The 12706-nt window shown below is 44.4% G+C and overlaps 1 long non-coding RNA gene across 1 annotated transcript in view; it reads right to left on the bottom strand.

Moving 5' to 3' along the window:
* Nucleotides 1-12706, bottom strand: part of LOC148108433 (uncharacterized) — a 96026-nt gene that overhangs the window by 53405 nt on the left and 29915 nt on the right. The gene's annotated exons all lie outside the window — the stretch shown is intronic.

A 12706-nucleotide genomic window follows, 5' to 3' on the forward strand; every position in this document is an offset into this window, starting at 1 on the left:
GCAAAGGCAATTCACTTTCTACTTGGCTCTCTCTCTCGGGACACTCACTGTTGAAATACAACCATCACATAGAAAAAGCCCAAGCCACATGAAGAGGCCGTGTGTAGGTGCTCTGGCCGATAGTCTCAGCTGAGGTCCCAGCTGCCTGCCAGCATCAACAGCCAGACGTGTGAGTGAGTGAATGAGCCTCCAGATGACTGCAGCCCCCACCTGTCAAATTACCCCTCAGCCTTTGAGTCTTCCAGCGAAGGCCCCAGATACTAGAGAACAGAGACAAACTGCCCTGGGGTACCCTATCTGAATTTCTGACCTTAAAATTTATGCATATGCAAAATGGGGGGAATTTGTTACATGGCAATACATAATCATAGGGAGGTTAAACAATGTGCCCAAGGTCACATACCCACTAAGTGGTGAAGCCAAAATCACCTGACTTTGAAAGCTAGCATTCTTAACCACCAGGTGACACTGCTCCTGAGGCAACATGGTAGCATGAAGACGCCAGCTGGACCACCTTCCAGTTGGATGTATGGAGTTGATGGATGTGCCAGGGTTGCCATCATTCTCCGTGGTGCAAACCCACACGCCTTTTATTGTGTTACTCTGTTGTGTACGGTTTCCATTTCCAATATCATCTCCCAATCCAAGATATTTGCTACAATTCAAGCCATAAGATCTGTATTCCAGTCATTAAGAAAGAAGAAAAAAACATGCAACCCTCCTCTCAAGAAAATTTTCTGGAAAGTGCAAACACTATTTCTACTTAACATATCACTGTCCAGAACTTAGTCACATGGTATACCTCGCTGCAAGTGATGCTGGATGGCCTAATGTCCAGCTAAAAACTGGAAGCATATTTCTGTAGATTCTAGAGTGTAAATGAAGAAGAGATCTGATATCAAGACACCTGTCGGTCTCTGCCATAGAAAAGAAAGGGGATTGGGTAGGAAATCAATGATTTCCAATTTGAGCCATGTTAATCCTTCACTTGCTCTACTTTCACCTAACCTGTTGTTTCTTTAAAAAATATTTATAACCCATTACTAAATATTTTCTAGAGGATTTGAACTGATTTTGCTGTGAACCTTTAAATGCCCTGAGACAATAGGAATCCTCTGGCTGGGTTGCAAGGGGATATTTGCCCTAAAGATAATCTGGGTTCAGTCTACTGTGGCCCATCATCCTCCAAAGGAATAGAAATACTGAATAGACCAAGAACCTGAAAAATACAGTGTTATGTTCAGGCATCACACCGCAGAAAGCCGCACAGGATTAGCTGATGGTTTTGGCTTGGTTGAGATATGAAGGTTACAATGAACTTTGCAGGAGCCCATTTCTAATTTGCAAAGTGTATTTTCTCCCCTCTCACGCGTACATCTAGAAAATATTTCAGATGGCGTTTTCTCAGATGACTACAATGCTGAAACTGATTTCACTTATTCCTCCCTAAAATTTGAATGCCTACTATCTTTTCCATCTCCAAGATTCTTTCCAACATGGAAACCATTTAGGTGGGTGGAGGTGGAAAGCAGTCTCTTGGACTAAAGAAACACATCACTTGAACTTCTCATCACAAGCTACTAAGGTACATATTTTTCAGTGCCTGGTGATTCAATCACAAAGAATTCTTTAAAGAAGGGAAATGAAATGCAATGGAAGCTAGTTTAAAGGAAAGAAAATGGTAGTATCTCCAGTAGACAAATCTGTCTTTACATCATTTTGATGAAAATTTCCCACCATGTAAGTAAATAAAACAGAAAGTCCAGGATGGCTTAGCAATAGGAAGAAAAGACAACATAAAATGTTCTGTTCAGGAGTTAAGATGGCGGAGGAGTAGGAGACACCTTTTTCAGCCGGTCCCCCCGAGTCGAGCTGGATAGGAACCAGACCAGCCTAAACAACCACGGAACCAGCCTGAGACGCAGGAAGATGCATCTGGATCTCTACAAATGAACATCTCCAGCGCTGAGTATTGAGGTACGAAGCGGGGAGCCATGAACCCGTGCACAGATATCGGAAGATAAACGGAAGGGGAGGGAGCCACCACGTTCGGGCACCGGGAAGCGGTAGCCACTTGCACGGGAGAGCGGGCGGGGCTCTCGGACGGCACCCGCAAAATAGCAGACTGAGACCGTGAGCCGGGTGCGCGCGCCACCAGGCATCTCGCGGAACACCGGAATCCCGGTGCGCTCACTGGATCCAGACTGAGACCGGGAGATCCGGGAGCGCGCGGGGCGGCTGGCGGCTGGCGGTGTTAGAAACACAAAGGACAGAGACGCGCCGGCCCTGGAAGTGAGGGCTGGGACGCCGGGTGTGGAGCGCACATCCCGGGACGCTGCAGGGTTGAGTAGCACCAACAGTAACAGAGTTAAAGTGGCCAGAACATTAGTAGAGAACGGGCCGCAATCTCTCTGTTCTGTGACAGAGGCTGAAATTCGGCCACTGCTGCTCTGACTCTCAGAAGAGGCACAGCAAACCGCCAGGGAAAGCCGCCAGAGAACAAAAGCCTGGAAATACCGGCTCACAGTGCCCATCCCCATCCCCCCTCGCAGGGGACGCGGAGACTCTACCCAAACAGGGTTGCCTGAGTATCGGTGCAGCAGGCCCCCCCCCAGAACACAGAAGGCAGGCTGAAAAATCAAGAAGCCCACAACCCGGGCGCCTGGGTGGCGCAGTCATTGAGCGCCTGTCTTCGGCTTAGGGAGTGATCCTGGCGGTCCGGAAAGGAGTCCCTCATCGGGCTCCTCCTCTGGGAGCCTGCTTCTTCCTCTCCCACTCCCCTGCTCTGTTCCCTCTCTCGCTGGTTGGCTGCCACATAAATAAATAAATAAATAAATAAATAAAATCTTTAAAGAAGAAGCCCACATCCCTAAGATCCCTATAAAACAAGGGGCACGGCCTGGGACCCAGTCAATAATTTGGGCTCTGGACAACCCCGCAACCTCTCCTCATCAGAATGACAAGAAGGAGAAGCCCCCCCCCCAGCAAAGAAAAGACAGTGAGTCTGTGGCCTCTGCCACAGAAATAATGGATATGGATGTAACCAAAGTATCAGAAATGGAATTCAGAGTAACGATGGTCAAAATGATGAGTAGAATTTAAAAAACTATTAATGAAAAGGTTACTGAGAATATAGAATCCCTAAGGACAGAAATGAGAGCGAATCTGACAGAAATTAAAAATTCTATGAGCCAAATGCAAGCAAAACTAGAGGCTCTGACGGCCAGGGTCACAGAAGCAGAGGAACGGGTTAGTGAATTGGAGGATGGGTTAATAGAGGAAAAAAACAAAATAGAAGCTGCTCTTAAAAAAATCCAAGCCCACGAATGTAGGTTACGGGAGATTACTGACTCAATGAAATGATCCAATGTTAGAATCATCGGCATCCCCGAGGGGGTGGAGAAAAACAGAGGTTTAGAAGAGATATTTGAACAAATTGTAGCTGAAAACTTCCCTAATCTAGCGAGGGAAACAAACATTCGTGTCCAAGAGGCAGAGAGGACCCCTCCCAAGCTCAACCACGACAAACCTACGCCACGTCACGTCATAGTGCAATTCGCAAATATTAGATCCAAGGATACAGTATTGAAAGCGGCCAGGGCAAAGAAATTTCTCACGTACCAAGGCAAAGGCATCAGAATTACGTCAGACCTGTCTACACAGACCTGGAATGAGAGAAAGGGTTGGGGGAGCATATTTAAAGCTCTTTCAGAGAAAAACATGCAGCCAAGGATCCTTTATCCAGCAAGGCTGTCATTCAGAATTGATGGAGAAATAAAGACATTTCAGAATCGCCAGTCACTAACCAATTTCGTAACCATGAAACCAGCCCTACAGGAGATATTACGGGGGGTTCTATAAAAGTAAAAAGGCCCCAAGAGTGATACAGAACAGAAAGTCACAACCAATACAAACAAAGACTTTACTGGCAACATGGCATCATTAAAATCATATCTCTCAGTACTCAGTCTTAATGTTAATGGCTTAAATGCTCCCATAAACGCCACAGGGTTGCAGATTGGATAAAAAGAAATGACCCATCCATTTGCTGTCTACAAGAGACTCATTTTGAACCCAAAGATGCATTCAGACTGAGAGTAAAGGGATGGAGTACCATCTTTCACGCAAATGGACCTCAAAAGAAAGCTGGGGTAGCAATTCTCATATCAGATAAATTGGATTTTAAACTACAGACTATAGTTAGAGACACAGAAGGGCACTATATTATTCTTAAAGGAAGTATTCAACAAGTGGATATGACAATTATAAATATATATGCCCCCAACAGGGGAGCAGCAAGATACACAAGCCAACTCTTAACCAGAATAAAGAGACATATAAATAAAAATACAATAATAGTAGGGGACCTCAACACTCCACTATCAGAAATAGACAGAACACCCTGGCAAAAACTAAGCAAAGAATCAAAGGCTTTGAATGCCATACTCGACGAGTTGGACCTCTTAGATATATATAGAACACTACACCCCAGAACTAAAGAATACTCATTCTATTCTAATGCCCATGGAACATTCTCAAGAATAGACCATGTTCTGGGACACAAAATAGGTCTCAACTGATACCAAAAGATTGAAATTATCCCCTGCATATTCTCAGACCACAATGCTCTGAAATTGGAACTCAACCACAAGGAAAAATTTGGAAGAAACTCAAACACTTGGAGACTAAGAACCATCCTGCTCAGGGATGACTCGATAAACCAGGAAATCAAAAATCAAATTAAACAATTTATGGAGACCAATGAGAATGAAAATACAACAGTCCAAAACCTATGGGATACTGCAAAGGCAGTCCTAAGGAGGAAATACATAGCCATCCAAGCCTCACTCAAAAAAATAGAAAAATCTAAAATGCAGTTTTTATATTCTCACCTCAAGAAGCTGGAACAGCAACAGAGGGACAGGCCTAATCCACGCACGAGGAAGCAGTTGACCAAAATTAGAGCTGAAATCAATCAAGCAGAAACCAGAAGTACAGAAGAGCAGATCAACAGGACTAGAAGCTGGTTCTTTGAGAGAATCAATAAAATTGACAGACCACTGGCAACACTTAACCAAAAGAAAAGAGAAAGGACCCAGATTATTAAAATTATGAATGAAAAAGGAGAGGTCACGACGAACACCATTGAAATTGGAAGGATTATTAGAAATTTTTATCAACAGCTATATGCCAATAAACTAAGCAATCTGGAAGAGATGGAATCCTTCCTGGAAACCTATACCTACCAAGATTGAAACCGGAAGAAATTGATTTCTTAAACAGGCCAATTAATTATGAAGAAATTGAGTCAGTGATAAACAACCTTCCAAATAACAAAACTCCAGGCCCAGACGGTTTTCCTGGGGAATTCTACCGAACATTCAAAGAAGAAATAATACCTATTCTCCTAAAGCTATTTCAAAAAATAGAAACAGAAGGAAAGCTACCAAACTCATTCTATGAGGCCAATATTACCTTGATCCCCAAACCAGGCAAAGACCCCCTTAAAAAGGAGAATTACAGACCGATTTCCCTAATGAATATGGACGCCAAAATCCTCAACAAGATACTTTCTAATAGAATCCAACAGTACATTAAAAGGATTATCCATCACGATCAAGTGGGATTCATACCTGGGATGAAAGCGTGGTTCAATATTCGCAAATTAATCAGCGTGATACATCATATCAACAAGAAAAGACTCAGGAACCATATGATCCTCTCAATCGATGCCGAAAAAGCATTTGACAAAATACAGCATCCTTTCCTGATTAAAACCCTTCAGAGTGTAGGAATAGAAGGTACATTTCTCAATCTCATAAAAGCCATCTATGAAAAGCCTACTGCAAATATTATTCTCAATGGGGAAAAGCTGGAAGCCTTTCTCTTAAGATCAGGAACTCGACAAGGATGCCCACTCTCGCCACTATTATTCAACATAGTACTAGAAGTCCTTGCAACAGCAATCAGACGACAAAAAGGGATCAAAGGTATTCAAATCGGCAAAGAAGAAGTCAAAATGTCTCTCTTCGCAGACGACATGATACTCTATATGGAAAACCCAAAAGAAGCCACTCCCAAACTATTAGAAGTTATAGAGCAATTCAGTAACGTGGCGGGATACAAAATCAATGCTCAGAAATCAGTTGCATTTCTGTACACGAATAACGAGACCGAAGAAAGAGAAATTAGGGAATCCATCCCATTTACAATAGCACCAAAAACCATACGTTACCTTGGAATTAACTTAACCAGAGACGTAAAGGACCTATATTCTAGAAACTATAAATCACTCTTGAAAGACATTGAGGAAGACATAAAAAGATGGAAAGATATTCCATGCTCATGGATCGGAAGAATTAACATAGTTAAAATGTCCATGCTACCCAGAGCAATCTACTTTCAATGCTATCCCGATCAAAATACCAAGGACATTTTTCAAAGAACTGGAACAAACAGTCCTTAAATTTGTATGGAAACAGAAAAGGCCCCGAATCTCCAAGGAACTGTTGAAAAGGAAAAACAAAGCTGGGGGCATCACAATGCCGGATTTCGAGCTGTACTACAAAGCTGTGATCACAAAGACAGCATGGTACTGGCACAAAAACAGACACATAGACCAATGGAACAGAATAGAGAGCCCAGAAATGGACCCTCGGCTCTTTGGGTAACTAATATTTGATAAAGCAGGAAAAAACATCCGGTGGGAAAAAGACAGTCTCTTCAATAAATGGTGCTGGGAAAATTGGACAGCTACATGCAAGAGAATGAAACTTGACCACTATCTCACACCATACACAAAAATAAACTCCAAATGGATGAAAGACCTCGATGTGAGACAGGAATCCATCAAAATTCTAGAGGAGAACACAGGCAGCAACCTCTACGACATCGGCCAAAGCAACCTTTTTCATGACACATCCCCAAAGGCAAGAGAAACAAAAGATAAAATGAATTTATGGGACTTCATCAAGATTCAAAGTTTCTGCACAGCCAAGGAAACAGTCAGAAAAACTAAGAGGCAGCCCACGGAATGGGAGAAGATACTTGCAAATGACACTACAGATAAAGGACTGGTATCCAAGATCTACAAAGAACTTCTCAAACTCAATACACGAGAAACAAATAAACAAATCAAAAAATGGGCAGAAGATATGAACAGACACTTTTCCAATGAAGACATACAAATGGCTAACAGACACATGAAAAAATGTTCAAAATCATTAGCCATCAAGGAAATTCAAATCAAAACCACACTGAGATACCACCTTACGCAAGTTAGAATGGCAAAAATAGACAAGGCAAGAAACAACAATTGTTGGAGAGGAAGTGGAGAAAGGGGATCCCTCCTACATTGTTGGTGGGAATGCAAGTTGGTACAGCCACTCTGGAAGACAGTGTGGAGGTCCCTTAAAAAGTTAAAAATTGAGCTGCCCTTTGATCCAGCCATTGCACTATTGGGTGTTTACCCCAAAGATACAGACGTAGTGAAGAGAAGGGCCATACGCACCCCAATGTTCATAGCAGCAATGTCCACAATAGCTAAATCGTGGAAGGAGCCGAGATGCCCTTCAACAGATGACTGGATTAAGAAGTTGTGGTCCATATATACAATGGAATATTACTCAGGTATCAGAAAGAACGAGTTCTCAACATTTGCTGCAACATGGACGGCACTGGAGGAGATAATGCTAAGTGAAATAAGTCAAGCAGAGAAAGACAACTATCATATGATTTCTCTCATCTATGGAACATAAGAACTAGATGATCGGTAGGGGAAGAAAGGGATAAAGAAAGGGGGGGTAATCAGAAGGGGGAATGAAACATGAGAGACTATGGACTCTGAGAAACAAACTGAGGGCCTCAGAGGGGAGGGGGTGGGGGAATGGGATAGGCCGGTGATGGGTAGTAAGGAGGGCACGTATTGCATGGTGCACTGGGTGTTATACACAACTAATGAATCATCGAGCCTTACATCGGAAACCGGGGATGTACTGTATGGTGGCTAACATAATAAAAAATCATTAAAAAAAATGTTCTGTTGACACTAAAATGCAAAATCTGCTTTCTGAATTGGAGTCTACCTGGTCTTTTTTTTTTTTTTTTAAAGATTTTATTTATTTATTCGACAGAGATAGAGACAGCCAGCGAGAGAGGGAACACAAGCAGGGGGAGTGGGAGAGGAAGAAGCAGGCTCATAGCAGAAGAGCCTGATGTGGGGCTCGATCCCAGATCACTGGGATCACGCCCTGAGCCGAAGGCAGACGCTTAACTGCTGTGCCACCCAGGCGCCCCGGAGTCTACCTGGTCTTAATTAGAGATGTCTTCAACTTGTTTCTGCAAGAAACAGGACTGTAGTTTGTATGGAAGGTTTCACCCAGGCTTCCTAGGGACCTTGGGAAAGAGTGTGTAACAAGAAGGACTAACCCCAAGAATTCCTCCCTGGAATCTAAAATCCCGATCCTGAAGTAAAACTAGGTAGGAACTCTGGGACCTGCACTTTCTGATGAGAAAGGGGCAGGGGGGTGGGTTCTGCCCGCAGGGGAAGGGGAAAAGCTTGAGTGAGGATAAATTTTGCTATGGCTGCTTCCCTTAACCACACAGAAAGCCAGCCAGAACAGAAAAGCATAAGGAGCACAGCATTTTGTGATATACAAATAGCTTTCACCCTTAGACCTCTATAATGGTCTTTGCATCTTGTAGGGAAAGCATATCAGCCATACAATTCTGGTCATGGAAACCAAGATTCAGAACACTTGTGATTTTCTAGGAATCACCAGCTGGTGAGTGGAAGAGCCGGCACTCCAACCCAGTCTTCAATACCAAAGAGATTATTCTTTCTACTACTTCACATTTTTCTCTCTCTCCACTTTTCCAGGTGTCCACTCTGTAAGGACACACAACGTAGGTTTTTAAAATATGTCCACAAATTCTTCAAAACTCCTCCTTCAAAAAGAAAGAGAGAGAGAGTCTACCAATTCTTCTTCCCTGTAGCATGAACTGGACTTAGTGACTCTCTCCTAACAAACAGGATATGGAGAAATGACCACACAGCGACCAGGTCATAGAAGGCTGCGGCTGTGTCTGCTGGTTCATTCATCTGCGGGAAGCCAACAGGCAAGTTGTGAAGGCACTCAGCAGCATTATGGAGAGAACTAAGGCCCCCTTTCAACAGCCAGCAAAGAACTGAAGGCTCCTGCCAACAGCCTTGTGAGTGAGCCATCTTGGAAGGGGCTCTAGCCCAGTCAGGTGTTCAGGTGACCGTAGCCTCAGCTAACATCATGACCACAGCCTCCTGAGAGGCTCTGAGCCAGAACTGCCCAGAAACCACTCTCAAACTCCTGACACACGGGAACTGTGAGATAAACATTTATTGTTTCAAACCATTAAGTTTTGGGAGTAATTTGGTACACAGAAATAGATAACTAATAGGGACACCTGGGTGGCTGAGTCAGTTGAGCATCCGACTCTTGATTTCGGCTCAAGTCACGATCTCATGTGGAGATCCGTGCCAGGCTCTGGGCTGGGCTCCTGCTTGGGATTCTCTCCTTCTCCCTCTGCCCCTCACCCTCTGATCATGCTCTCTCTCTCCTCAAAAATAAATAAATAAATAAATGTATGTTAATTAATTAATTTTTAAACAAGAAATAGATAACTAATAAACTAGGGAATTCATTCTGTCCCTTGTCTCCCAAAATTGTGTTCTTTTCACCATACCATGTGGTTTTGTTTTTGTTTTTGTTTTGTTTTTATCTTTCTTTACTTTTCAAGGAATCCAGACTGTTTAAGTACAAACAACCCAGGGGACCCTCATGCTGTTCCTTGGCTCCCATAAGGCCTAACTTTTGAGCATATTTTCCCAAATTCATGATATCCTTTAGCTATTCTGCTCATCTAATTTGAGTCGGCATGTTAATGTTTAATAATGCATATCATCCCTTCCAGATAGTATGCTTGTATTTCAAAAGGGAGCTTCAACATCTGAACCTAAAGGACAGTTGCAACACAAGGTGGAGTGGGAGGGGAATTTCTGGCTCTTGAGCTGCACTTATAGCATTCCATTGTATTCTTTCTATGTGGACACCCTATATCCAGGGACCCAAATCCTGGATTTGAAAAAGGTCTAACAAAGGAAGTAATCGAAGAATGGTAAGTAGAAGGTTGAATCTGAAGAGGCCATATACCACATGGTTCCAATTCTTTGACATTCTGGAAAGGGCAAAACTATAGAGACAGTAAAGATCCATAGCTGCCAGGGGTTGGGGTGAGGGACTGATGACTAAGCAGAGCACAGAGGATTTTGGGGGCAGTGGAACTATTCAGTACGGCACTGTAATGACAGATACATGTTGTTATGCATTTGTCCAAACCCACTGAATGTACAGCACCAAGTGTGAGTCCTAATGCAAACTATGGACTCTGGGCGATGATGATGTGTCAGTATAGGTTCATCGATTTTAACAAATGTACCGCTCTGGTGCAGGACATTGATAGAGGAGGGAAGAAGACATGTGTGGGGACAAGGGGTATAGGGGAACTCACTGTACTTTCTACTCAATTTTGTTATGATTCTAAAACTGCTCTTTTAAAAAGTCTATAAAAAACCCCAAAATAAAATTTTTATAAAAGTATGTTAGTCTGGGGGCGCCTGGGTGGTGCAGTCAGTTAAGCATCTGACTCTTGGTTTTGGCTCAGGTCATGATCTCAGGGGCCTGGGATCGAGCCCCGCATCCAGCTCCACGCTCAGCAAGAATTCTGCTTGAGATTCTCTCTCCCTCTGCCCCTCCTGCTCGTGCTCTCTCTCTCCAAAATAAAATGAATAATCTTTTTCTTTTTTAAGTAAGTTAGTCTAGAGTCATAGATTATATAGACAAGAGGCAGACAACAATGGAGGAGACCACAGTTTCAAGGAGAGCCTCCATCCAACACCAGAATCCTTGATGCCCATGCAGTGAGGCGCCAACACGGCACCTCGTCAACAGCAAAGTCTATTTCTGAGCTGTTTGTTTTCTGCCCAGCCTTGGGCTAGATACTGGTGGTACAGAAATTATAAATGACTTTCCTGATCTACAGTCTACTTACGGAAACAACATAACACACAAGAGAAAGAATAAGCAAGAGCAACTAATACAACCCAGGATAATAGGGATTGCTGACATGTGTGGTGGTGAAGTCAGGTGTGGATTAACTAGTAGGACTGGGTGTGAGAAGTGGCTGAAATGGCGGTTAAACGATGCCAGGTGCAGAAGATAAAAGATAAAAGGTGTAGAATTGAGTGGGAGGAGTGGCTAGCTGGGTGGGGATTCAAGCAAAGCTATCTTAGAGAAGCTGGCTTCTCAGTGATGCGTTGGAGAGCCATTGCACGTGGGTTTTCAGAGAAGTTACTCTACTATCTAGGAACTTGATCTTACTCTCCAAAGGCTCAGGAAATGGGGAGCGCCCCCGTTGACAAGACGGAGCATAAACGTGCTCCCCGTGCCTGCATATAGAAACCCGCCTGGGGCTAAGTACCCGCTTTTGCAAGAGGACCTGGTGTTCCCACACAATCGTGTTCCCTTCTCCCAGACCCAGGCAGCCTGTGGCACCACCCATCTGACCCCAGTTAGGGGTGTCAAGGGCCCACTGGGTGCTGGTGAGGCAGGGCTGGTTTGTGGGCCATGAATACAGAGCACTCAGGGCACTCAGAGGGCAGAACCGACTGCCAGACATATGCTTCCCACTAAGGGGGAAGCGAATCGGGAGGCAGAGCCAGCAAGATAGAGACCCTCGGAGCCAGGAAAACTCAAATGCTGAGACCTCTGTATCACTCTTAAATGGGAAGAGGACGGCTAAGGTCCGGCCCTTGAACTCTGCTTCTCCATACAGGTCCTGGCTGTAAAATGGGGATGATAATAGAGGTTCCTTCCCAGAGCTGGTATGAGGATTGGGTGAATTCAAACACCTACAGTCGCTCGGAATTATGCTGAGCACACAGGAAGTGCTTAATAAGTATTAGCTGTTGCTGCTGTTGTTACTAAACCCAGACAGAGGCAGCAATAGCTCCTGGAAAGGAAGTTGCCAGAGGAACCCACACAACACCGTTGACAAAGATGCTTCTGGACAGCATGCTGGGAGCTCTTTCAAATCACATTCTGCTGAGCTGACGGCCCTCGCCCTGCTGTAGGGATGGTACATTCTGGCCAAGCCCCGGGATCCTGCCAGAGGCCGTCCTGCCTCACTATCGGTTTGGGGCTGCCCAGGACTGGGGCCCCGCTGTTCACTCAGAGCCTGTGCTGCGGGGATCATCCCGAGGCCATGCAGCCACCCCAATCTCAGCCCCCAGCATGCAGTAGGCAAGGAAACACAGCCTCGTCCTCGAGGGGGGAGATGTGACCCGAGAAAATCATGTTGCCATTATCTCAGGCACAGCCGACCCTGCAGCCTGCATTAACCCCCTCGGTTTGGTGAAGAGCAATCCCCAGGGTATCTTTAGAATTCACACTCCAAACGCTTTAGCAAGGAGACACTACTGATGAGTGAGGGGATGAAGTGGCTTAGCTCAGTTGTCACAGTCACAGAAGGAGGGGCCTCGTTGTTTCAGCAGGACACAGAACGTTAGCATTTAAAAAACACCAATGGCGTCTCCTGAGAACTTTCTGTTTCCCCTGCCAAAGCAGCTCTCCTTGTCACTATCCCTGTTTTATGTGGCCAAGAGTGAAAGATGCAA

The sequence above is a fragment of the Ursus americanus genome, chromosome 20, assembly GCF_024610735.1.
Source record: "Ursus americanus isolate L20-20 chromosome 20, mUrsAme1.1.p, whole genome shotgun sequence".
Classification (NCBI taxonomy): domain Eukaryota; kingdom Metazoa; phylum Chordata; class Mammalia; order Carnivora; family Ursidae; genus Ursus; species Ursus americanus.